The sequence below is a fragment of the Myodes glareolus genome, chromosome 9, assembly GCF_982192425.1.
Source record: "Myodes glareolus chromosome 9, mMyoGla1.1, whole genome shotgun sequence".
Lineage (NCBI taxonomy): Eukaryota > Metazoa > Chordata > Mammalia > Rodentia > Cricetidae > Myodes > Myodes glareolus.
Window position 1 is genome coordinate 52,204,704 of NC_142034.1, and position 7,528 is coordinate 52,212,231.

Genomic DNA, 7,528 nt, shown 5'->3' on the forward strand with positions numbered 1-7,528 from the left:
AATTGCTCCTGCCATCTCGGAATAGGCAAGGAAATGTTTCTCTGCTGAAAACCACATTTGCTGGTTATGAAAATGATTCTGAGCGTTTCTTCACACCTCTGTATTGATTCCCAGCCTTCTTGTTTTATTGTACAATAACAGGACCCAGTACACAGAATATATTACTGCACAAACGTCGAAGAATCTCTTCCCAGGGATTTATGTGAAAGCCAAGCACTGAGGTCTCCAGTCTAAAACAAAGGCAGCAAGTGGCCAGAATAGCATTCTCTCTTTGTCATTGGTATATTGGGGTTCAAATGGACCACAGTTGAGGTCTGGCTTCATATCGAACCACAACAGAACCAGTGCTGAGTCCTGGGGAAGAGACAGAGCGCCCCTGGACTGATTGAAGCCAGGGAGTTTTCTTCATCATCACAGCCTTCAAGGAGACTAATCTGTCCTTAGCCACCCCCACCGTGGCAACCCCTTGGGAAGGGCTTTAATTGTGTTCTTTGTGAAACCTCATATCCCCACCCCAGCACAACAAAATGACCGAGTAATGACTTTATAAACAGTCATCTGATTAGCCTGATCCCAATGGGAGGAATACACAGGTGACCAGTGTGTGCTGGGCCCATGAGCAAGGGTTTTCATCCATCTCTGTCACCGGAGGTGCCCACAAGCATTTGTCAGGCTCTGACAGGAATGGCTAGTAGGGGGCAGAGGGAAAAACATTGGGGCTTTTTGTTCTGTGCCAGGTCCCCTCCTGCCAACTTCCCACAAAGGAGTCAGGCTCAGTAGAATAAGGTGGGGAGCTTCAACAGAGGGAAGAGAGATGAATTTCAGACCAGGGTGGGAGGCATGAAAACCTGGGAGTGATGAGGAGAGGCCACGTTGAAAGGGTGACAGCATTGAAAGTTTTGAGAGCAGGACTCTTGGGTGTTTGATTTGTACTATAAGGACAAATTGCCTTTGTATACCATCTCTGGGTTATGGAGCAAGCAGCCTATGACCCCTTCCCTGGACACAGGGCCAAGGAGATGCTGAGAGGGAAAATGCCCTATCTTCCAGATCATTATTTGGAGACCAGAACATCAGACTGGAGCCATGATTTCTAACTAGCCTTTCTACTCCAGCAACCCAGGACCCTGCTGTTGGAGCCAGCTGTGTGCTGGTGATGAGCCGCATGGCCCCATGGGGCACTGGTTTGATTAATCTGACCAAGGGCTGTCTCTGCACCACTGAACACCAGAAAAACCACTTCTCACCAGGCTCCTTTTTAGACTGCCTCACGGGACGCTTCCTTAGGTCTTACTGTGAGGTGGACAGCCCGTTCTGCTCGTTGCTCTCTGCATGCAGAATCCCCTTTGACGAAAGGACTCCAAGGCTGGTCCAGGGTAGGTAGAATCAAGCTCAGACTTGGCCACCCTGTCTCTGAGCACTCAAGTCAAATGAACTGGTTCTTTGGGACTAGGACAATGGCTCAGACAAGGAAGCACCTGAAGAATCTGCATGGAGATCTGAGCTCAATGCTCAGAACTCAGGAGAAAGCAAACCACACCAACCAGGCATAAAAGCATTTCCTTTCAGTCCCATAATGGGGGCGGTAGAGACAGGTGCATCCCTGAGGCTTGCTTGACAACCAGCTCAGGCTAATTAATGAGCCCCAGATCTCTCATCACACAACTTGTCTCAAAAACAAGGTGAACAGCTCCTGAGAATACCAAAGGTTGACCTCTGGCCACCAAAAAGAAAAGGTGTGCTCCCCCAAAAGCCTTCCCTTCAATAAATGGCTCCTTGATCACTTGAGATTGTTTCCCTGTCCTGTGGTGAATCTCAGTGGGTTAAAAATGACCCCCAACTTAAGAGATGCATTTATCTTCAGATGTGAAAGAACAGAACCTCAGTTTTCCTTGAACATAAAATGGGTATAATGATCCCTAATTCCATGCAACCATTCCCAAAGTCTGGTTAGCTTACTCATGTACTCCCACTCCGGTGCTATCAGAGCAAAGGGAGAAGTCCTGAGGAACTGGCAGGGAATTTAACCCAGTGACAGGTTATATTCAAGCCAGAGACCTGCTTCCCAGAGGCTGAAGCCTGCTGGACCGGGGCAAAGCAAGAAGGCTCAATTGCTCTTAAATCAGTCTATTTTGCTTTACTCAGAAGGTGACCAGAGAAAGCAAACAGCATCAGAACAGATCTCTTAGACAATGGAACAGGGGTCCCACAGAAACAGTCCTCCCAATCCTCCTGAAAGAGTCCTAACACAGTCAGAGATTGCAAGCTTGTCTTTTCCTCAGCCCAGCTCAGACCCTGTTTCCCAGTCTGGACCTTTGTTAATGTCTGGCTTGGAACATAATTGAGCCATGATCCTGGTTCTGAGCAGGATGCAGTGTCTGCTCATCTCCTTCCCCAAACCTGCTTGGAACTCCAGGGGCCTGTAGCGGAAGGTGGACAGCTCCATGAAGTCCATTTCCGACAATGGAGGGGACAGATATAAACACTGTGAGTCCAAGTCTTGCTCTACACCCCCAAATGCTAGTGCCTGGGAGTGTCAGTGGGGAGCCTACCTTCCCTCATATTCCCCACTTCTGCCCTCTTTGATGTGGATGCAAATACTAGAGGCTGATGTTTACATTCCAAATTATGGAAGAAGTTAGCTACTTTTAAAAGAGGACAGCAGACCTTGATGTGTCTGACAGCAGAGTCCTCAGCCGTGGCTCCCAGCTCTGTTTTACCCATTCAGACAACTAAAACCAAAATAACAACAAAACCAGCAAAGAAATCCCAAACAAACAAAACCTCATTATCCCAGAGATGCTGTGGCTACCGAGAATGCTATCAGCCACTGTTTGGAACTCTCTACTTTGGAGCCACCTCTCCTCCAGACTTCTTTTCTGTCACTAATTCCTTTTCTAGCGTAGTTTGCACTCTGATCTCCCAGGCATTCCATACATCTCCATGAAAGCCATGTATTGTTCTCTGCCTTGGATAGTCAGACACCAGGTATCTCTCCAGCCTCTCCTAAGACCTCCCTGATGTATCCAGTACTCAGGCCGCCCCTGGCAGGCCAACCCAGGCAGCCTTCTATAGCTCCATCCTCAGCCTTTGTCTCTGGATGGCTCAGTTAATCCCAGGAATAGAGACTGGGAAGGATTACCTTTCTTTCTGGCCCAGCTGTATCTAGATCAAATGTGGCATCTCTCCCAGAGGTACAAAGTACACCAATGGAACCCTGGAATGGAAGACTGAAACCGAGTCTGGGTCTACAGCCAGGCCTGAGAGCTAAGAGGTAGGAGAAGACAGTGAACATGAGAGACAGGAGGCCAGTATGCTTGACAGCATCGCCATGGATGTGGAAACTCCCCAATGGCCCTGCATCTGCCATAACAATAGGCACTCTACAGATCCCGGGGCCAGCCAGCTTGGGGAACACACTGTGTAAGACCCAGACCATGAGCTGTCAGGACCGCCAGACCCTCCCCAGGCTACAGTGCCAGGTTCCTTCTTATATTTACAAAGAAAATCTTAATCCAAAAAGACTTCACACCATTCCTTTTCCAAATTCCAAGTTAAGATGTGTAAGTGTCTATCCAAAAGCTCTGTTCAGACCTGAGAATCGCCTGACACCTCTGTGCCCCTTCTGCCCTCCCGGGTTCTTAGTTGTGCTGCATCAACTCCACCACAAACATGCCAGTCCATGGCCCAACGAGGCTGAGTATGGGGCTCTCCTGAGTCTGATGAACTCCCTCAGCTCCTAAGGGAGTGTCCCTAACCACCTTACTTCAGCTTTAAGCAAGTAACCCCAGCTACAACGTCTGGCCATTTGTAATATTCCCTTACACTGTTGTTTTGTACAGTCTGAAGAATGGTATGTGATAGCCATTTTTGGGGGGGCTTTGAATTAGTGAATTTATTAAGCAAATAGCAGGTAGATAGCAAAGTCTCACCAGATTGAGTGCTTAAAACACGCAGCAGAAATCAGTTAGGAAGCTCCCTTAAGGCAGACAGCTAGGGTTCCCAAGAGAGGGAGTTTCAGAGAGAACACAGTGTCCCCTCCAGGGACGCTTCCAGGTGAGAGAACAAATAACACACAGAGATAACATCATCGAGTCAGGTGCTCTTAGCATCCAGCAGATACCGACAGGGGAAGCTGAGGCAGTCAGCTGAAGTTTCCGGCTGTGCCTCCTCTCCACGACTGAGCGACTGAGCGTCCAGTGCAGGGAACTCTTTTATGGCAGACTAAACAATGGCTACTTGTTGGAGATGGTTTACCTTCTAGCTGTTTTCAAAGACACAGTGCTTTGACTCTTGGGCTCTTTAGCTCTTCTCTTTCCTCTGTCACTGTGGGAACAGCCCATCCCCATACAAAGGGGCTAGGAGGACACTTAAAGAAACGTGCTTGGGTCTGAAATGGGATGGGGGTGCCCTGTCTTGAGAACTAGCTTCTTGGTAAGCTCAAACAGCGTATGACAATTTACCAATCTGATGCGCTTTATAACCGTTCAGTTCTTCTTCTCCTCTGGGCACCTGCTATTGTGCCTAAGGCATGACTGGTTCACTTCATTCGTTGTATGTATCGGTTGTTGTCTGGGTGCTCATGGGAAACAGGAAGTTTTAACACTGGTGGATGCAAGCACCTGGCATATATGTGGTTGCTCAGTACGTATTTGTGGAGTCAAGCAGTTGGAATGTGCTTTGGTGTGAATGGAACTTCGGTTCAAGTCCTGTCTGTGCAACTGGAACTCTATGACTTTGTTCGATTGACTTCTTGCCTCTGAACCTTAATTCATTTTCCACATGTGCAGAGAGAGGTTGGTGTTATATGACCCCTGCTGGAGGTCATGGGACTCAGCAGTCCATCCTCCTCTTGTGGCTGAATGTGGAGCAAACCCAGGCCTTGGCAGGGCATCTGCCATCTCTGCAATGGTGCTAGGGAGCAAGGGGTGTGTTTAGACATCACAGGCTGCAATTCTAGGGCATGAGGCTTGATGTTCTGCTGGAATTCGGAAGCACCCTTTCCACATGAGTGGACTTTAAACAGAGGAAATGATTTCAATCAGCTGAAGGAACAAGAAGTCCATCTATCTTCCATTGTTTAAGGGAAGAATTCATCTCAGGAGTGGGCTGGTGATGGTAGTGATGGGTGGAAAGCTGGAGCAGATTTAAGTGATACGGGGAATTCTCCATAAAGCCCCAGAAGAGGTCACGGGGGTTCAGACAATACAGGGCCAGCTGTCATCATTGTGTGTGCCCTTCTCGGTGGGTGGAGCATGGGGTAATGGCAGCGATCATAACAGCCACCTTCTTAGGTTACAAAATACTTACATAGTCATTGTCTCATACAATTTTCATAAGAACCATTTGGGGCCAGCATCACTCAGTCCGTCAACAGGCAGGAGTAGATACAGTCACAGATGTCCTGCTGACACGGCCCTCAGCTCCATCAGAGTCTTTCTCCAGGTGGATTCCAGCAAGCTTCGTGCCTCTGTAACCTTTCTCTCGGTGTGGAGCATAGATTCAGGAAAGCACCCTACAACAGTGCATTTCCTGCCCGGACGCTCTTATCCACATCAGCTAGCAGTGCCAGGAGCACCCCACCTTGTGTTTCTGCCCCAAGTCATACCCAACTGCACCCCAAAGGTAACCTGCGTCCTGTCACCACCCATTAGTCCTGAGATGTGATCATCTGCTTGATGACACGCCTGTCACATGTAGCTGGAGTTCGTTTGTTGTAGCGTGTGCATTTTGCTTGAATACCATGTTCCAGATTGAAGAGGAGCTTTCTAGAATAGGTGTTTGGATTTAGCAACCAGCTGCCCCACACACTGAGAGCCCCTGCCACACAAAGAACACAGGTATTTCAGTTACTCCACCTTGATAACATTCGGTGCTGACAGTCTTCCAAGTTACCAGGAGCTGTGGGGGTTAAATAGCATTCCACTGTGGTTTGGGTGTGTTGTTTGGTTGGTTGTTGAGATGGGGGGTCTCACTACACAGATGTGGCTGGCCTGAAACTCATGATGGAGACCAGACTGGCCTCGAACTCAGAAGACCTGCTCCTGCCTCCTGAGTGCTGGGACTAAAGATGTATGCCATGCGCCAGACTCTGTTGTGGTTTTAACAGAACCCCTTTTCTGACACTTGTCAGCTCTTCAGACACCTGCTGATGTACAGTGACTTCTCAGGGCTTGCAACCATTTCCCCATTGATTTATCAGGGCTGTTTATCTATTCTGAAAGTGAATCCTTCATTGGGAATATAAGTTATAGCCAGGAGAGGAGAACTGAGGAGGCTTGCTTTTTGCCAGATGGCTGGAGAGATGTCTCACCAAAGTCTTCAGAAGAAATACCGCTTTCTACTACACGGCTTCTAGGCTCCCTCTAGATTGTTGTGCCCTAGAGAGTGTTCTAGGCTCTTTGTATCCACCCACCTGCCTGCTTCTTCTCCAGGAGCAAACTGCTTTCATTGCTGAGTCTTTACTGTTTCTGTACCTAACAAGGCTGAACCCACTTTGGTACTGTTTCTCCCGTTAGAACTTTCTAGTTATTTCTGAAAGTTTTTTGTCCACATAAACTTTGGTTTGATTTTCACCAGATTCTCAAGCAATCCTGAAAAATTCTAAATAGAATTTCATTTATTGACTAATTTTGAAGCTGTGTTAAGTCCCTTCTATGTTTGATATTGCCATGACAAGCGAGGTCTGCATTGCTGTTCGAAGTCTCCTTCTCCCGACTCTGAAGCGACACCAGGAGTCTTCATAGGGGTCCCGATTGCCCCAGGCTAAATTTATACCCAAACATTCTGGGATCTTCAATGTTTTTCAAGTGGCAATTTTTAGTAGCGAGAAAGAAATGATTGGTCTTGAATATTAATGTCAGAATCCACGAATGTCTTCTGTTGCTTAGGACAGTCTTTATTCAGTTGTCTTGGAAACCATAGTCTTGTCATTTGCAAAGGGCCACACCTGGGCTCCTCACTCTCCTGGCTTGCGCTGTGAGGACAAGGTTAGCTACTCGGGCTACTCAGGAATCACTTAGGAAACCAAACAAAGCACTAGGTTTCTCAGGCCCAGCACTGCTGACAATTTGAGCGGGATAATTCTCCACGGAGGAGGCCATGGGGCAAATGTCTTCAGACCTGGACAAACTTCTGGAGCTGAGAAGCAATGCCTGAGGAAAAACAGCTGGATCCCAGGACCCTGGAACTGCCTGTGACCAATGGCTTCAGGGCAGCTGTCTCCTTAGATCTCTTCACTTCAGAGTCTCCTGGCAGGGACTTTGTTGTCTTCTTTGTTTGGAATATCTTATGTCCATTTGTATCCCAGCCAATCACTGCACTGAGCAGCAGGAAAATCATATACCAACCAATATGGGGATGAGAGCCCTCCCTCAGGATGGGAATGAGAGCAGTGAAGCCAAATCTTGGCTACCCACAAGAAGGAGAGCCAGACAGTTGCTGAAAAGCAAATTATCCACTCCCGAGATGTGAGGATGGTCAGCATGTTTCAAAGAGGCGGCAGAGATAAGATGCGGCAAAAATTCCT